General features: G+C 34.2%; 1 long non-coding RNA gene across 1 annotated transcript; it reads right to left on the reverse strand.

Moving 5' to 3' along the window:
* Window positions 1-12,713: 12,713 nt before the first annotated feature.
* On the reverse strand, window positions 12,714-14,688 carry LOC126825550 (uncharacterized). Its single transcript, XR_007682052.2, has 3 exons — window positions 14,539-14,688; window positions 13,506-13,727; window positions 12,714-12,915 (listed from the first exon to the last, which is right to left on the reverse strand). It is a non-coding gene; the product is annotated as an uncharacterized LOC126825550 (long non-coding RNA).
* Window positions 14,689-20,319: the final 5,631 nt, after the last annotated feature.

The following is a 20,319-nucleotide window of genomic DNA, read 5'->3' on the forward strand; positions in this document are numbered from 1 at the left end:
GTATGGCGTATGCCCGTCTTCATTAGCCCAGGTTAGGAGCAGAACAGTAGGACGTTAAACTCCATTTCATTTCATTTCATTTCAATGATATAACTGTTAAATTAAACAACGGATAACTCCTACCTCTTAAAATGATTTATATAATTAGTAAATAATAATATGATACTGTGTATTAGTCGTGTTTATTTTCCTATGATTTGAATTTCTTCATGCAATATTTGTAAATCGCCAGTAGGAATAAATGTCTCTTATATAGATACATTATGCTGGCTGGAAGTTGCACGGTAGGCTAGCGTTTGGGACTGCGGGCGAAAGGTCAGCGATGAACTCTCTGATCTCGACATGCTACTTTCCGATGGCACAGAAGCTTCTTTCTGTTTCAGCGTGCGCTGTATTATACGGTCTGTCATTGAGTCAACTGGCGGGGTTTCGATTCCCCGGTTGTACGTGACAAGGAGTGGGGTCGCCTGTCCAACCTCATGGGTTTTCTCCGGGTCCTCCGGTTTCCTCCCACTGCTAAAGACCCCTACGCGCAAGCGATTTGTTGAAATAAAAGAATTAAACCATATATTAGTCCAGAAATGACCTAGTTTCTGTCTAGTGGACGTTAAACCCCACTAGTCTTCTTTTATATAGAATTCCAACCGCCAGGGATCTTTTACGGTCACACCAATGTGTACACGGGACTTCGAAATCGCGTTCATGTCAGCTACTCAAATATGTAACTGGTTCAAAAATTGATTGAATATTCAATGAAATATCGCCAATTTTCTGGTTTCGTGCACGTTAAAGATTTGACGTCACTAATAAAAACTTGATATTAATTACAGATAGAGACCAACAACGTCATGCCTTTTATCATAGGTGCAATATTCGATACTACTGTACGATAATACTGCAACCGATTAATAAATTGGATTTTCTTATAAACAGCCAGATGATTACCGGTATCAGATAATTTTTACAAAGAAGCAACAATATTAATTCAAAGACTAATTATTACACACAGCAATCAACTATTTCTGTTACAGAGTCACTAACCCCATATTTTGGATAGAAAAGAACACTCATGGTTGAAATAATTTCTGTTCAAATATCATCACTGATAAAAGCACTCTTGAATTGGCTCTATACGTTGACAAAACGTACAGATTGTATCCCCTCTTATGTTTCGCTTAACAATGAAAGGTGCGGTGTTCAATTTTCGATCCCTTTGTTCTGCTACTCCTGAAATTTGGAACTGTTGTACAATGGTTTTAAATATAACACTACTGATAGGCCTCTCTGTAGAAGAAGTTCCAAAAAAATATTTTGTTGACTTTTCGAGAAATAGACCTCTAAAAATGCCCCAAATCGTAAAAATACGACGTTTTCGATTTTCGATCTCTTTTTTCGGCTACCCCTGACATTTCAAAAAATGATACAATGGTTTCACACAACAGAGTACCCATTTATCTCTCGATTGAGAAAGTGTTAAAAAAATCGTTGGGGGCGTTTCCGAGAAACATGCGTCTAAAGTTGCTCGAAATCGCAAAATACCTTACTTTTCAAAGTCGCACAACTTTTTTAGTTTTTGATAGAAACTTGTCGCTGAAGTACCATCTGATAGACAATTCAATTGGCTATTAAACGATATAAAACTTTAACTAAACGACAAGAACACAATTGATACATCGCATTTTCCGCACAGGCACCCATTTTTCACAATTTTGTCAAATTTTGAATACCTTTCTTGACCACTTCCTGTGATTAGAGGATTTTCATTTATAGTTCATGGACTGGTTTGGTCCCTGGGCTTCAGAGTCCCGACGTTTCAGAAATGTCGTAGGTGTCGTAGGTGTTCGTACCTTTCTAACCAGGGTAATTATATAACTGTTAAATTAAACAACGTCTTGTCGTTTAAAGTGACCCAATATCCACCGCAAACTACATGTCAGATTATGTACAGAGTGCAGTGTCTCTTTTATTTATCTAATCAATTACAGACTATTATACCACTGTGATAGAGTAATGATTATTATTATATATTTAAGAATATTTACACTAGTATTTGGTATGACTTTATATTTTCAATTAATGTGCCAAAATAATCTTTGTTCATTGTATAAATATTTCTTAGTAGACTATTCCACTATTAAAATATATATTATGCTTTAAAGATGAAAATGTTATCCTCAAAACGCAAACTCAAACATGCCTAAAATAGCTTCTCTCAATGTAAATGGATTCCGCGATTTGCTCAAAATTAAAAACATTTATGCATATTTGAATAGCTTTAATTATGATATAGTCTGTATTCAAGAAACATTCTGGGATAATGAGTTTATAAGTTCTTTTGCCGATTTATGGGACGGCCCGTGCTTTTTTAATAATTTTCAAGACAATAAAAGACGGGGGGTTGCCATTCTGTTCAAAAACATGTATAAAAATTCCATTACGCAAGAATTTAAAGACAATCAGGGTAGAATAATACGAGTAGATTTTCAATGTGACAATAAAGACATATCAGTATTCTCTATATACGCCCCTAATAATTATAAAGATAGGGGGGAATTCTATAATGTTCTCTCTTCTTTTATTGATATAAATCGCATGAATGTTATATGTGGTGATTTTAATGATGTACTAGATCCTAATCTAGACAGAGGTAAAAAATATGTATACAAATGTTAGTTCTACTGTAATTTTTAAAACTTTTATACAAGAAAATAATCTGTGTGACATATTTCGTGTTAAATATCCAGAAAAGCGTCAATTTACAAGGATACAAACTGTGAACGGGTCATTACGAATGAGTAGGATCGATTATATATTGATTAGTCACCCACTAAAAACACACACCATGAATATATGGACAACTCATACAAAATTGTCTGATCACAGTTTGGTATCCTTACTCTTTGATTTAAATGAGGTAGACAGGGGTCCTGGTATGTGGATTTTTAACAACACGCTTTTAAACAACATTAACTATGTGGAAACTATTAAAAAAATAATTAATGATAAACTAAACTGTAGTCTGTACAAAGAATATCCTCTAATTTGGTGGGACAACCTTAAATATATTATTAAAAAAGAGTCAGTTTTATTTGCACGTAAAGTAAATCAAAAAGAGAAAAAAGAATTTTGGGATTTAAATAATAAATTAACAATATTGTATGAAAAGCAGTCCAAGGTTATATTAGTTGATCAAAATGTAATCCAAGATTTAGAAAGTAAACTATCAGAGTTTGAAACTAAAAAATGTCGAGGAGCCATCTTAAGATCGAAATCCAAAAACGCCTTAGAATCTGATAGATGTACGTCTTACTTTCTAAATCTTGAGAAGACAAACCAGGAGAATAATGTAATTAAATGTATTTATGATTCAGATAATATTTTAATTGATGATTCTAGTAATGTCTTGTATACATGTGCTGATTATTATAAAGTATTGTACACTGCCGACCCCGAAGCAGACGATACACACGAGCAGACGACGCTGTGTGATCTCGTTGACTGTACACTAAGCGAAGTCAACAGTAGGTCATGTGACCGACCTATCACACTCCACGAAGCGTATATAGCACTTAACGGTATGCAAAAAGGGAAATCACCCGGTAATGACGGTTTGACAGTAAGTTGGTATTTACACTTCTGGAGTGTAATAGGTCCTATTTACTTGTATCTCTTAAATCATATTATTTCTAGTAAATCGCTGTCTCGCTCTATGAGACATGGTGTTATAACTTTATTTTATAAAGGTAAGGGTGATAAAAGAAATCTGAAAAATTATAGACCTATAAATTTATTAAATGTTGATTATAATATTTACTCTAGAATTTTAGCCTTAAGACTTAGAAGTATTATTAATACTATTATCTCTCCAGATCAGTCATGTATTCCTGGTCGTGATATTTCAGATAATATTGCTTCGATAAGAGATGTTTTAAATTATGTTGATTTTGAAAATATACCATGCTACATTTTAAAACTTGATGCTCTTAAATGTGTTAAAGAAATACAATGATACTACTTTTCAAGCTGTATGGAAGCACCTTTTTACTTATTTCCTTAATTCATACCACAACATGAATATAGATATTGAAATTTTTGCATTAAAACCTGTTCCAAATGGTTTACTTAATATACCAGACTTCTATAGATCTATTTTAATTGCATGGAACAACATTAATAATAATACAAGGAGACCACCATTAAGTTATAATGACATTTTAAACCAACCATTGTTTGATAACCCCTTTATATTGTATAATAATAAGTCTGTTCATTATGATCTGTTTATTAGCAATAAGATTGTAAAAGATTCTGATATTTGTTATTGTGTTATACCAGGTCTGTTCCCTTTAATTCATATAATTGATTTATTTACCATTAATAATGATGATGTTGATATTGTTAAGATTGAAAAATATTATAAAACCATATGTTCATGCCTACCAAATGACTGGCTTGTCATGATTAATAAAGAGAGTCATGTGATTGATAAGCATATTATTCTTCATATACAAACTAATGATGATTATGTACCAATTACAAATTGTACATCTAAGCACTTTTATAATGTTTTAAGAAAGAAATTTTATAAAGAACCCACTAGTATAAATTTTTGGAATCAGCTTAATTACGATATTGATTGGAAAAATGTATGGAAATCCATAGGTTATTACTTAAAAAGCAATGAATGTATAGAAAATGATTTTAAAATAGCCCATAACATTATATATACAAATGAGAAACTCTTCAAGTATAAAACTATTGATAGTCCTCTGTGTTGTCTGTGTTTAAGTGATATAGAGAATATGCAGCATTTACTTCTTAATTGTCCAAAAATTTCAGAATTTATTAAGAATCTAAAATCTATATTAATTAATTTTTACCCTGAAGGATTTAGCTCTGTCTATTTTAATAAAATATTGTTGTTTGGTGTCCAATCTATCAAGGGTAATAAAAAGAATAATATTTTAATTCTACTACTATCCTTTGCCAGACTTGCTATAATTAAATGCAGAAATATGTTTCTAAAGACTGATAAAATTTTAAATGTTTTCAAACTTTTTATAACAATGTTACATCATTTTCAATACCTATATTTTTATTTAAAAGAACAGAAATTTAATGATTTAATATGTATGCCAAATCTTGTATATATAGAAAATAATGAAGTTAAATTATGTATAACCTGATGTGTTTACAATTGATTAATTCAGTCCACAAGCCACCTTTAGTAGCAGACGAATCTTCACCGTCTGCGCGGAGTATGACCTAGTTGCATACACACTCAACAGTCTCTATTATCCAGTTATTATGCTACCGCATAAATCTCTGTAGACTAGTACATCCAGAAGTCTTAAAACTACAACATGTAATAAAACTGTTTGAAGCATTTTTTCTGAAAATTTCTAATTATATATAACTTCTTATTTGTCTATTTTACCCAATTGTTTTAAAAATATACATGTTACTTGAATTATAAATATAATATCATGATACAAGTTTATTATTATTGTGACCCACTTTACAACCTGTCATCCAGACATAAAACACTCAATCTGTCAGCACACTGATCTCTATAAAAGTTATTTATAGAGATCAGTGTGTCAGCATCACAAGCCTTTACTATCCAGTTCAAAGTTACCTATATTCCCCCATATTAAACTTGTTCATCCAGTCCTCCCCCAAAAAATTTAACATGGGAATTTGCTATTGCAAACCTTTTTATCAGAATTTCTTAACAATTATTTAAGTATAAACATTTTTCTTGTCTATAATATCTTTATTATCAATTAAAGTCACCAAATATAGTAATTCCTATAACTTTAAAGACTATATTTTAATTTTAAAGCTTATTTTTCTGTTAGACACTGTGTATCTAACACACAAAAACCTTCATACTAGAAATCATATTGTTAACCTGTTATTAAGAAAATATTTCTAAATCCTTAACTAAATTCAACTCTTTTACTCACAATAGTTTTCATTTATATTTAAAGTCACCAAATAATGTAATAATTGTTAGCAGTTAGAATTATAATTAGTAATCGAAAACATATATTGTCATTGATACTAGCCGCACCTAAAACGTTGTAATTATCTATTTCTATAATTGTGTATATGACAGGCATAGATTTTAAGTGTACATAATATATTTTATTTATTCTTTTTACTCTTTTATACATACTTGTCTCTCATTCTATACATATTATAAATAACAAAAAATACTTGTCTCTCATTCTATACATATTATAAATAACAAAAAATATTTGTTCTTATATACTGTTACTGTATATTAGATTTGCCTGTATATACATAATTTAATATTTTTCACTGTGAATAGATGTAAAGTGAATGTTATAAAATGCTGTTGATATTATAATGTATATACTTTCTGTGAATAAACATTTCACAAGAAAAAAAAAAAAGACTCTGGCTCGCTAGCCTGGAGGTCGGGTGTTCGAACCCTGCATTGACTGAGAAAGTTCATCCATATTTTATTGGTGTGGTTTCCCCTTGTCAGTGATGCAGGACGGAGGGCCTGACAAGGACAGCTGTCTAGTCGTTCGGATGGGACGAAGAACCGAGGTCCCGTGTACACATTGGCGTGCACGTAAAAGATCCCTTGGCAGTTGGAATTCGATATAAGAGAAGGCCCTAGCGCCGCTGCCTGGGCAAAATCTCCCTCATAAAACACTGTATGGCATATGCCGTCTTCATTAGCCCAGTTTAGGAGCAGAACAGTAGGACGTTAAACCCCATTTCATTTCATAAACTTATCAATATGCTTAGCTTTAATATGCTTTATTTTAATAAGTTGTCAGCTACTGGTGTAATCTTAGTTGACAATGGCCTCTATTTAATTGTCCTTTTTTTAGATGCGTGTATCTTGAAATGATTTATATTATATTATCAAAATAGTCTACAAGAATTATAGCAATATTTTAATACAATGCCTAGATGTTATCTCAAAAGTTTGTCAATTATCCGAGTTAACAAAGGCTTCAATTACTTTTTAATAAATCTTGTCAATTATCATCAAGTTGGTAATTAATGACAATTCATTATCTGTCGTAATAAGAGATATTCCCGAATTTATTAAGTTCTTACCAATATTATTATTTATTTTATGATCAGTAGTGGAATACCGCGTTTTATCAGTGAAATAAAAGTGTTATTCCACTGGCTAAAGTAGTCCATGTTGTTTTTACGTAAAATGATTGTAAAATCATAAAATAAATAGAACATTTGTCGTTTTGTTGTGAATAACATATTTTATTTCATCTCTAAGCAAGAAAACGTTTATATTTTCACGAATGCTACGCATTCGTGAAAATATAAGTTTTCTTGCTTCTCAATGAAATAAAATATGTTATTCACGACAAAACGACAAATATCCTCTATTTATTGTTGGCAATGGGGCATTGATTGTTCTTGATAATGGGAAATCTGAGGTAATGAACACGGTCATACGTCATACAGTAAGCTGTATGGATTCCAATTGCCTATAGATCTTTTACCTTTACGGCAATGTGTTCACGGGAATGTCGGGTTTTCGTCCCATCCGAATGACTATACATTGTCGTATGCCAGTCCCTATGTTCTGAACCACTGACAAGGATGAACTACCTCGGCCCACGCAGGGATCTAACACCAGAGGACCATGGGGTTTGCATGGCCGAATGGTTAGCATGTGCATGCTGTATCATACATAAGGCCTGCCATTGAGTCAACTGGCGTGGTTTCGAATCCCCGATTATACGTCACAAGAAGTAGGGTCGCCTGTCCAATTTCGTGGGGTTTCTCCGGGTCCTCCAGTTTCCTTCCATTGCTAAAGTCTAAAGTCCCCTATGCGCAAGCAAATTATTGAAATAAAATTAAACCATATGTTAGTCCCAAGCATTAATTTTTCATTACTGACATTGAGAGACAACTTTCTTATAAATAGATGCTGCGGGCGCTTTATTTTCATTAGTATCGAGTGAATACGTCATAAAGACAAAAAAACCTGTTATTTACCAAAATGAATTATTGTCACTCAAGAAGCACCAATCCCATATTTTGGTCAACAATAAAACACCCCTATTTCAATATTTTACCACTTTTTAAAATAGTTCTCTATATATTCTTTATATATACGTATGCAAAACATTTCGATTATGACAATTTACAACGTTTGTCGATGTCCAGTGCTAATCTTTTGGCTAGTCCTGATACTTTTGACGTAGGTTTGATACACAAAAAATTTGATTAGGTTCTCCATAGAAGAAGTTCCCCCAAAAATATTAGATTGCCTTTTTGAGAAAAAGACATCTAAACATGCCAGTACAGCGGCGCTAGTCTACTCTTATATAGAATTCCAAATGCCAAGGTATCTTTTACGGTCACACCAATTTGTACACGGGACCTCAGAATCGCGTTCATGTCAGCTACTCAAATGTAATTGTTTGAAAAATTTATTGAATATTCAATGAGACATTGCCAATTTTCTGGTTTCGTGTATGTTAAAGATTTGTCGTCAATAACATGTACATTAATGATATTATTCGAGAAAAAGACCTCTAAACATGCTCCAAATTGTAAATATAAATCGTGTGTGGTGGGCGGGGGGCAAGGTGGCTAAGTGGCTAAGACACCGGAGGTCGGGTATTCGATCCTTGCATTGGCCGAGAAAGTTCATCCAGATTTTCCGGCATGGTACAGGCCGGAGGGCCTGACAAGGTGCAGTCGTTCAGATGGGGAGGGGGGAACCTAAGCATCGTGTATACATTGGCGTGTAGGTAAAAGATCCCTTAGCAGTTGTAAATTCGACATAAGAATAGGCCATAGTGCCGCTGCCAGTGCAAAATCATAGTTATCTTTAACGTTCACGCCAATGTGTACACGGACATCGGAGCAGAACAGTAGGATGTTTAACCCCATGTATTTATAGAGGACCAGTGAATGCCTCTGATTATATTTTCAGGTGAAATATTGAACCCAAGTGATTACTTTAAATACCAAATTTGGTGGATCACGGTGGCTAAGTGGACAAGACGCTGGCTCGCTAGTCTGGAGGTCGTGTGTAGGGATAGTTGCATTGGACGAGAAAGTTCATCCAGATTTTGTCAAAGTAATGCAGGACAGATGGCCTGACAAGGAAAGCTGTGTAGTAGTTTAACGTCCACTCGATACAAACTAGGTCATTTTGGGACTAACATATGGTTTTAATTTTATTTCATAAGTCGCTTGCGCGTAGGGGTCTTTAACAGTTGGAGGAAACCGGAGTATCTGGAGAAAACCCACGAGGTTGGACAGGCAACTCTACTCCTTGCCACGTTCAACCGGGGGTTCGAAACCACGCCAGTTGACTCCGTGGCAGGCCGTATGATACAGCCCGCGCGCGCGCTCCAACCACCTTTGCCCGAGGAGTGTCACTACGACCTACCCTTACATGGGATTCCAACTGCCAATGGTTCTTTTACGTGCAGGTTAATGATAACAGAGGATGTTAGAGTTTTGTCCCCCTGTGCACTACCAACAAGGCTAACTATGCCGGATTTATAGACGATGAGCGATTCGTTTATACTTAATACTTGGACAAATTGGAGACAATATTTTGATTTTTGGAATTTTACTATTAATTTTCATGGCGAGACGACTGTGGCAAAAGGTGTGTTGTAGGGGTTTGGGTGCGGGTGAAAGAAGCCTCAACTGTCTTGGTTTCGATTCTCCAGTTGTGCGTGACAAGGAGTATATGGTCGACTGTCCAACCTCGTGAGTTTTCTTCGGGACCTTCGGTTTTCCCCCTCTGATAAAGACCCCTACGCGTAACCGAATTATTGAAATAAAATTAAACCATACGTTAATCCCGAAATGAGCTAGTTGTGTCTAATCGACGTTAAAACTCCATTTCCATTCCTCCCTCTCTAAGTGCCTTAAAGTCCATCGGAGTGTCTCATTACCTTCGTTGGTCTGCGTTGCAAAATGAAAGGGGAATAGGATGCTATTTTTCGGCAGAGTGTGGGATAATAAAAACGGGCATACGTGATGCATTGTACTATTGGATACTTTATGCCTGGACAAAAGCGTGTCTACACGCCATCCTGCATAGGGGACCTTGGTTTTTCGTTCACATCCGAATGACAGAAGAAACCAGGTAGTTTCTCGGCCATCTGTCATTCTAGTTTCTCCATTGGCAATTCATATTTTAAGCCCTCGGGATCTCATACAAAGCTTCCTTAAATGGAACCAAATTGTAATGGAACCAAATTGTCCAGTCAATAACTCGCAGAAATTTGCGGTTTTACGGCCAATAGATGAAATGGGGTTTAGCGTTTTGCTCCTATACTAGGTTAATGAAGAATGGCATACGTTTTGCTATGAGGAAATTTTGCCAGGGCAGCCGAATCATAGCCTACTCTTGTCTTATAACGAATTCGAACAGCTAAGGGATATTTTACATGCACGTCAATATATGTACGGGGCCTCGGTTTTCCGTCCTTGCATCTTGCAATGTCGCCAAACCGCACGGTCCCACAGTGTGGCATAAATTTTTAGGAACACTCTTGTTAGCTTTGAAAAGTTTTTATTTCAAGTTTATTTACATTGTTTGGAGAGGTCCTGAAAAAGAAGGATAAATTATTAACCTCATTTATTATATTATTAATTCACTGGAAACTTCAATATTGTAAAAGTTGACTCTCAAAAAGACTGTCAGTCCAGTAAAAGCCGAATCTCCAAAATGTAGTCCAAAGAGCTGCAATTCCATTCAGAAGTTTCAAAAATGTGATAATTCGTCTATATAATACGTAGAGGCTTTTAACTGTCGACCCATGATCAAAACAAGGCAGCGTCACCTATAATCTTAGCTAACGATCTTTTGTCGATATTTACATAAATCAATTTACTTTACAGCACCGTGTCTTTACACTCTCGATCCCAAATAATAACGATTATAATAAGCGTATATTTAGTAATTTTAATTTACATGTATTCACTATATACCTGCTGTTTTTCTTGTGGGAGTGACTGTCTGCTTGCAACGGTAATGAATCTATCCACTTTTGTCACATAAATACAACTGGTAGCGTTTTCATAGACACGGTACTCTAGGACAGGATAAATTGTTCCGATTGGTCAATTGGTTTGGCACGTCTTCAAAGTTAAAAAGTTTGCGTCTCGACTCATTTCACTACGGCGAATCGTAATAGCCAAATTTCACGCTCAATATTCTGGTTGCAGACCACTTATATTGCACGTCACAATAAGTGGTTCCGATTGGTCAGTTGCTTGGCACGCCTTCAAAGTTAAAAATCGCATTTTTCTTATATGCACTCAGAATCATTTCGTGATTATCAAATGTGATAGTTTTAACGAACGGTCTAATCACGGGACATGTTTTTGCAGGTGTAGAAAATGATTAGGTTTTAGAATAAAGAAATCTTCAGTTGACTAAATAGTGAAAACGCGAATAGTCCACGTTACTTATATTGCTGGAATTGATTGAACGTTATCAATTTAAATGTGATTTTTTTAGGACATTTTTAAAACAATTTATCAAAAAATTTAACTTTAAAAAAAAATCGATTGAATGTTCTAGGAATCATAGCCGATTTTCCCCTACTTCAGGTATTGTTTGTTTATATTTCACTTTCGAATTCACGACAGACATTAAGAGCAAAACAAAAGCATCCGACAATTATTAAATGCAGGGACGAAGATGCGAAAAAAAATCTAAGGTTTTTGTCTTTTATCTCGTTTTCACAACCCTGTTTATTTAAACGTTTAAATAAGTTAATGTTTGCTTAAAAATTACTCGTTTGCTTGAATAATATAGCTAGTAGTTTTTTTTCACCTGTACGTGACAAGAAGTATAGGGTCGCCTGTCAAACCTCGTGGGTTTTCTCCGGGTGCTCCGGTTTCCTCTCACTGCTAAAGACCCCTACGCGCAAGCGAATTATTGAAATAAAATTGAACCACGTGTTAGTCCCGAAATGACCTAGTTTGTGTCGAGTGGACGTTAACCTCCATTTCTCTTTTTTCACCTGTGGCATTCAAGACAGGGCATGTGTCGTAGTACCGCCCCACTGCTGTGCAAAAGCATTTGCCAAATCCGATGATATTTGAGCGAGAATACTACATAACATTAACTTAGGTAGACACGTGGCACTTGGGACCCTGGGGACGGTGTTTATTATGAATTTAGTTCATGGGGCATAACACTTATAACGGATGGAAGTTTATATCCCCAACAACTTAAATACGAGTTCAAACCGGAATAATAAAGTAGTGTAGTGTAGAGATTTCGGAAACTGATTATTCCGAAGAGGAGTATCATAACATACTATATAAAGTGAAGGTTTAAAATTTTAATTTCAGTTTCCTTCTGAAAAAAAAAAATAAGATTGAATTAATGTCATTTTAAATTGTTGCAAAGTTTAATATTGAGAAGTTAATTTCCAATATCTGACTGAATTAATTCAAACCATGGGCTTATCTACTTTTGATATATACTTTTTCTAAATAAGTTAAATAATCATTTCTAACAGATTTTTTATTGGATTAAATCTTTAAAAAATTACACTGTCCCAAATACGTAAATGGCGATCAGTGGCCTTAAATCGTCTTGAAATTGCATTTGATATATATAATAAAAACTATTTATAGAATAATTACGCTTTATAAACATGCATTTGTTAGTACTATTGCAAAATATTTGGAGGTTAACATACCTTTTAACTCAAGAACTTTATTGTTTTTTATAATCAAGGTCACCGTTTTCTCTTTAATTATAAGCTGATTTATATCTTTTGAGGGAGTTTTACATGACATTGAATACTCTTTATATTTGCCGTCAAGCAATTTCACGGTGATAATCCCCTCCGCCTGATCATACGCCTCCAGCAGTCCGACCACCCGGACCGGTTGGCCCTCTACAATCTTAAATTTACAAAAAATAAAATAAAATAAAATGCATAGTATTATCAATTTGGGTTTTTAAGGGGTGTTCCAGAGAGACATATCAATATACTGTGTCTACCCGATTTTTCTATCAATATAGTACGCAAAGTCTTGTTCCGAGCACTTACATACACTACCAATAGAAAATACAGGATACAACATATGCACTATGAATTTGCCACCACGTAATTAAAAAAAAATAATGGACGATTAGCATTATGAAATAGCTACGCCATCAAAGCGTAACGTCACATTGGTATTTTATGTGTATTTGGATATCAGACTGTGATAACAAATGTTATATTATTTATTAAACTAATATATTAATCAATATGAAATGAAGTGGGGTTTAACGTCCTACTCTTCTGCATCTTACCTGGGATAATGGAAGACGGGCGCTACGGCCTAATCTTATATCGAATTCCAACTGCCAAGGAATCTTTTACGTACACGCCAATGTGTACACGGTACTCGTTTTTCGTCCCATCCGAACGACTAGACAGCTGTCCTCGTCAGGCCCTCCGGAACTTAAAAATGTTGACTTTGGGCGAAGGAATATACTAACTTACCTCGATGTTGGTATTAAATGTGGTGTTAAATTCCACGTTTCCTTTGAATACATTTAATTTTAAGTTGGTAATTTTAATAAAATGATCAACTTTCAGAAGTTGAGCCAATTCTGGTCTAGGTTCCCAAACGGTTATCATCGAGGAATCCGTGTCATCTCTTATTTTAATTTTTTTGATATTTATTTCTTTTCCTTTTTTAGAAACCTGCTCAGTTTGGTGTTCCTGAAAATCATACAGTTCACAGGTTATAGATTGTGTAAAAAGCAAATATCAAACTAACTAAAAGTTAGTCGATATTAGGGTAAGGAAGCCCAACGGGACAATGTTATTTTTATTTTGTGTTGTATTAACCTCTGCAAATTGAAATCTCAACCTGGAAATGGTAATTCGACAAGTAGGTGCTCTATCAACAAAATAAAAAACGAACTTGTGTCAGTAGGCTTTTCGGTTTTTAAGCTATTGTTCTAGCGATGTTATAATTTCATGTAATAATTGTATTATAAGTATAGGCTACGATAGAAAACAGGTTATTTGATTGCTTTACAGAAAAATGGTATAGACCTGGTATATTATTCAATATTGAGGTGTAAGTTTTTATCATTGAAGTATCAACACACAAAAACATAAAAAATTACCAAAATCCATTCTAATTACAAATGTATAATGGCATTATGAATATGAACGAGATCACGTGATATTACAATTGAATCACCTGTCAATCAAGTCTGTTCTTAATGAAATATAGTACAATGGTGTGTCAGAAGCTGTTGGGGTGTATGTTTATTTAACACGAGTCACGTGGTATTATTACAGCTTAACTGGTCATGTACAGCCAGCCACAAGACAATTTTCTTCTAGCGAATTATACCGTCACATATTAACCAGGGTGAACAAATTTGATTGAAACAATGGCTTTTGACAAAACAAAAAAAAAAAAGATTTTGGAAACTAAAATTATAATTGAATTGGCAAAATGTAGGAAATCTAGATCTGTTGAATAGTATTTAGACATCGAATGGAGATGATGACTTACTTCAATTACTGTGCCGATGACCGTAGAGTAGCTTGTGACCGATTTCGCTTCCATAATGGTTCTGGTTGGGGCCACGGGATGTATTAGCGCTCGGGCTCTTTCTCGTACCTCATTAGTTACCGTTATTTTTATTGGGGTTGGTCTGGCAATTGGATCCGTAATAAATTGAAATATTTTATTTCTGTAATAAATTGAAATATTTTATTCAAATTTAATCAATGTTTATTTTCATAAGCCCTCGGGGAGGGGCGCGGCTGTCTCCTTTGGGGTGGGATGCATTGATGGGATTGCGTGTTAGGTTTGTTAAGGGTGGAGATTTTTTACCCTAGTGAACTCGATTTTAAAACTTTAAAGCTTTGTGACAGTCCGGTTCAAGGCACCCCAAAACGTATTGAATGATAATTGATGGGACAGGCCAGGGTCGTCTCGAAATGAAATTAAAATGAAATGGGGTTTAATGTCCCACTTTTCTGCACCTAACCTGGGCTAATGGAAGACGGGCATACGCCATATAATGTGCTATGAGGGAAATTTTGCCCGGGCAACGGCGCTACGGCCTACTCTTATATCGAATTCCAAATGCCAAGGGATCTTTTACATGCACGCCAATGTGTACACGGGACCTCGGTTTTTCGTTCCATCCGAACGACTAGACAGCTGTCCTTGTCAGGTCCCGCGTTCTGCATCACTGACAAGGGTAAACCACTTAGCCACGTGGTTCCCAGGGCCGTCTCGAACGTGCACATTGATATATATTTTACGAAATTGTAAAGCTGGAATTAAAACACCAAATGTGGTTTCCTTTAGGGGTGGACAGAGGGGTTATATATTGGATATAGTTTTTGATAATGGGAGTGGTGGGCGGGTGGAGTGGTTACAATGGAAAATATTGCAGAAAGGGTGTCGCTTTTGTTCAAGACTTAAAACTATGCTCTTTGTTTATTCTAATTTAAGCAATTATTTTCAGTTAAAATTAATTTTGGCTACAACAGCAAATTGTGCTTCTTAATTTATAAATTATCATCGACAATGGGTGTATTTATTTCAAAGTATCCCAAATTGATAAATTTAAACATTAAATCACTTTCTTACCTGCAGTTATGTATTGTGTTCCATTACTGTTTGAATCATTAATTTTATAATTGAGTAAAAGGTAACAGCAGTATTTAGATCCTGGTTAGAATAGAGCTGTCGTATTTCTTTGCCATCGGAAATACAATATACTTTTTTTTTTTTTCAATTTCTTTTTTAATAACAACTAAAAAATTTTAGCGGTTTTTTATACGGGGCATTTTTGTCATTCAAAATTGAAATGAATGAATTCATTTTGAAAAATGAGACAAATGATATTCTTTTGGCTTATATAGGTGAATTTCCACGTGGTATTTCAATCCGAGGCAGAACTCGATCTTTACATGGGCTTTGACGTCTAAGAAAATACCTGTGTAGAATTTAGTATGGTGGCCTAATTGTGTCATGGGTTAAACTGTAGCTTTTTCTACTAATCTGTAGAATTTAGTATTCTGGCCGATTGGTGTCATTGGTTAATCTATAGCTTTTTTTTCTAGTAATCTGTTTCATACCAGAAGGATAAAATGGTGAAAAATTAAAAACAAAACAACGAAAACTCCTTTCTGAAATATAAATGTATATATAAAAAATATTATTATTCGAACCCCAGTGTTTTGAAATTATGTAATCTTATATGTACTAAAAATGTATCTGAACTTGTAAACTATGGAAGACCAAATGGGACAATATTCATGATTCTTGTTTCTACATTCCAGTTTGAACATTTTAGACACGAACGCAACATTCTAAACTAATGATTCTTGTTTCTACATTTTTATGTCAACATTTCATGCACAAAATCAACATTTTAAACAAAAAATTGACTTTATGTTTCATTTTCGGCGTTTTATCGGTAACTTTTATATATATTTAAATATTAAAATTAAAAAATAATTTCTTAATTTTACACGACAAAGAAATCAATTCATTGGTTTCTGAAAGTATCTAAAAAAAAAAAATCTGGACCTATTCGACTAGCGACCTATTCGACCGATCCAATAAAATCTAACGTTACGTCTATCAAATGAAAGTAGAATATATTATTTTTTTTATCCATTCCTTTAGCTCAGAATAGAGGTGTAATTACGCCATTATCTTTCAAAATTCTCGACATTCAACTAAATATATTCCGAAAGGGAATTAAATAAGCGTTCCAAATATTATTAGTTAAAGTTGGCACAGTCATATTAAAAGGGTGCACTCTCATCCTAAACATGAAAATTTTTTTAAAATTCGGACCATAGTACAAAATTCTGAGCATCCAGCTATATATATTCTGAAAGGTAATTGAATAAGCTTTCTAAATATTATTAGTAAAAGTTGGCAAAATCATATTAAAGGGGTGCGCTCGCATCCTAAACGTCGCCAATTTTTCAATATTTTAAAGTGAAAGAACCGTAATATTCCAAGTCAAAATTCGGACCATCGTACAAAATTCTGAACATCCAACTATATATATTCTGAAAGGTAATTGAATAAGCTTTCCAAATATTATTAGTAAAAGTTGGCACAATCATATTAAAGGGGCGCGCTCTCAACCTGTACATAGTCAATTTTTCAATATTCTAAACGTAAAGATAGACCGGTATTTTTTTCGATGTCCGAACTCAGATCATCGTACAAAATTCTGATCATCCACCTATATATATTCTGAAAGGTAATGAAATAAGCTTTCTAAATATTATTAGTAAAACTTGGCACAATAATATTAAAGGGGTGCGCTCTCATCCTAAACGTCGGTAATATTCCGAGTCCAAATTCGGACCATCGTACAAAATTCTGAGCATTCAGCTATATATATTCTGAAAGGTAATTGAATAAGCTTTCCAAATATTATTAGTAAAAGTTGGTACAATCATATTAAAGGGGCGCGCTCTCAACCTGTACATAGCCAATTTTTCAATATTCTAAATGTAAAGATAGACCGGTATTTTTTTCGAAGTCCGAATTCGAATCATCGTACAAAATTCTGATAATCCAGCTATATATATCCTGAAAGGTAATGGAATAAGCGTTCTAAATATTATTAGTAAAAGTTGGCACAGTTATTCTAAAATAAATTTTATAATGGGTAAAGCGGAGAATCTTCGATGTTTTAAAGGCGTGGACAAGAACAACCTGCCAATCAATGTGTCGGCCAATCGTAAGGCTTTAAAGGCGTGGACAAGAACAACCTGCCAATCAATGTGTCGGCCAATCGTAAGGCTTTGATGACAAGTGGTTTTATTCTGATTGGTCCGGAGAACTCAAACGTCAAATGAGGCGTCAACGTCTACTTCCTGACGACGACGAGGACAATATAAGCACTTGCTAGACTCACGTACGGCGTTATAATAATGATAATAATAATATCTTTATTTTCAAAGGTGAAAAATTAGGCTTAAAGCCTGTTTACAATTTTGCCCTTTATAACAAAGAAATGAAAAAGACAGTAACAGAACACGATACTTAACAAATACTCACACACAAAACATTCAAATATATACTGATAAGCTAAATAGTTTAACTTAAAAACTAAAAGTAATATGATAGATAATATGTAGTAAGTAGTTGATAGGGGCCTATATTAAATATAGGCTACAGTTAAGTAGTGATATTTTTCTTAAATAAATGAAGATTTTTAATATTTTTAAGTGAATATGGGAGAGAATTCCAAAGCACTTTGCCTCTATATTGTAAACTACATTTGAATATTTCATTATTAGGTCTACAGATAGAAAGTCTATTATTGAGAGATGAATATGGAGTGGTGTTATAGTGAAAAATATTATATAAATATGATGGACAAAGTTTATGGATAATTTTATAAACAAAAATATATTTGTTAATTAAAAGTCTTTGATAAATAGTTTGAAGATTTAAGGATGAAGATAAAAATTGATAATTAGATGAGAAGGAATGATCAGAGATCGGTCTATTGTAAATTAATTTAAAGGATAATTTTTGAAGTCTCTCAAGTTTAGATATAGATGTAATTGAACAAGAGTCCCAAATAGTGGAGCAATAATTGATGTGAGATTGAATATGAGCAAAATAGAATAATTTAAGTACTTCAGTAGGAAGCAACTGTTTTAATTTGCGTAATTGAAAATTTTTCTGTCGAAGAAGCTTAGATAAATGATCAACATGAGGAGACCAATTGAAATTTTCATCAAAAATGATGCCTAAAAGTTTAAATGTAGAGACATTTTCTAAAGGTGAATTATTTATCTGAATTTGAAATTTTGTTGAAAGTAATTTACGCCTTGAAGAAGGTGTAATACTCATTGTTTTAGTTTTGGTTTCATTAATTACCATGTCATTTGTGGAACACCAATTTTGAATAATAGAAGTTTCATTTTTCAGTGTGGTAATTAATGAAGTAACATCAGAAGATGAGGAATAGACAGTAGTATCATCAGCAAATAAATCACTATTAACATGTAATTGTAAAGGTAGATCATTAATAAATAAATACCGAAGATGCGAAAATGTACCCCTCCCCCTCGAAATATGTCATATAAAATTTATGAAACTATGTCATGATTTAAAGCAGAATCGGGAAAATCTTATAAAGGATAAAGCGGAGAATGTGCGATGTTTGAACTGTCAATCAATTGGTCGGCCAATCGTAAGGCTTGGGTGACAAATGGTTTTTATTCCGATTAGATCGAACAACTCAACCGTCAAATTGGGCGTCAACGTGTACCTCCTGACGTCGCGGGGGACAATTTAAGCACTTGCTCGTATACGATATCACCCCTTTTGTCTACGATATCACCCTAGGTGGAAGTGGACGTTAAATCCCAGGAACGAACGAACGAACGATATAACCCTTTCTGTGGAAGCGGACGTCAAAACACTAGGTAGTAGTAGATATCACCCTAGACGTGGAAGTGGACATTAAACCCCAGGAACGAACGAACGAACGATATAACCCTTTCTGTGGAAGCGGACGTCAAAACACCAGGTAGTAGTAGATATCACCCTAGACGTGGAAGTGGACATTAAACCCCAGGAACGAACGAACGAACAATATAACCCTTTCTGTGGAAGCGGACGTCAAAACACTAGGTAGTAGTAGATATCACCCTAGACGTGGAAGTGGACATTAAACCCCAGGAACGAACGAACGAACGATATAACCCTTTCTGTGGAAGCGGACGTCAAAACACTAGGTAGTAGTAGATATCACCCTAGACGTGGAAGTGGACATTAAATTCTTGCAATGAGAAATTATATAATAAAGATGATAAAGTCAAGAATGTAGCAACCAAGTGTATCACTAAAACATATTTACACGAATGTTCTATTGATTGTATAGATAACTGTGACTATCCCGAAGGTTATAAATCGTTATGGATTTGTTTTACTTGCGATTCTAAAATCAAATCTGGTAAAATACCCGCAGAAAGTGTTACAAACAATTTAGAACCTGGCCATATACCACAACAGCTCGAATGTTTAAATAGTCTCGAGGCACATTTAATAGCTCTAAATATACCTTTCATGAAAATGTTAAACTTGGCAAAGACACAACAATTTAAAGTTAGTGGAGAAACTGTCTGTATTCCTAACAATATTAATGAAGTGACCAAGGTTTTACCCAGATCTGAAGGTTCTGACCAGCTCATTAGACTGAAATTAAAAAAAAGAATTACACATAAAAGCTATTATCAATATGAATTTGTTAACAAATCGAAATTAAGAGATGCTTTACTTTTTTTGAAG

Source organism: Patella vulgata, chromosome 6 (genome assembly GCF_932274485.2).
Source record: "Patella vulgata chromosome 6, xgPatVulg1.2, whole genome shotgun sequence".
NCBI classification, from domain to species: domain Eukaryota; kingdom Metazoa; phylum Mollusca; class Gastropoda; family Patellidae; genus Patella; species Patella vulgata.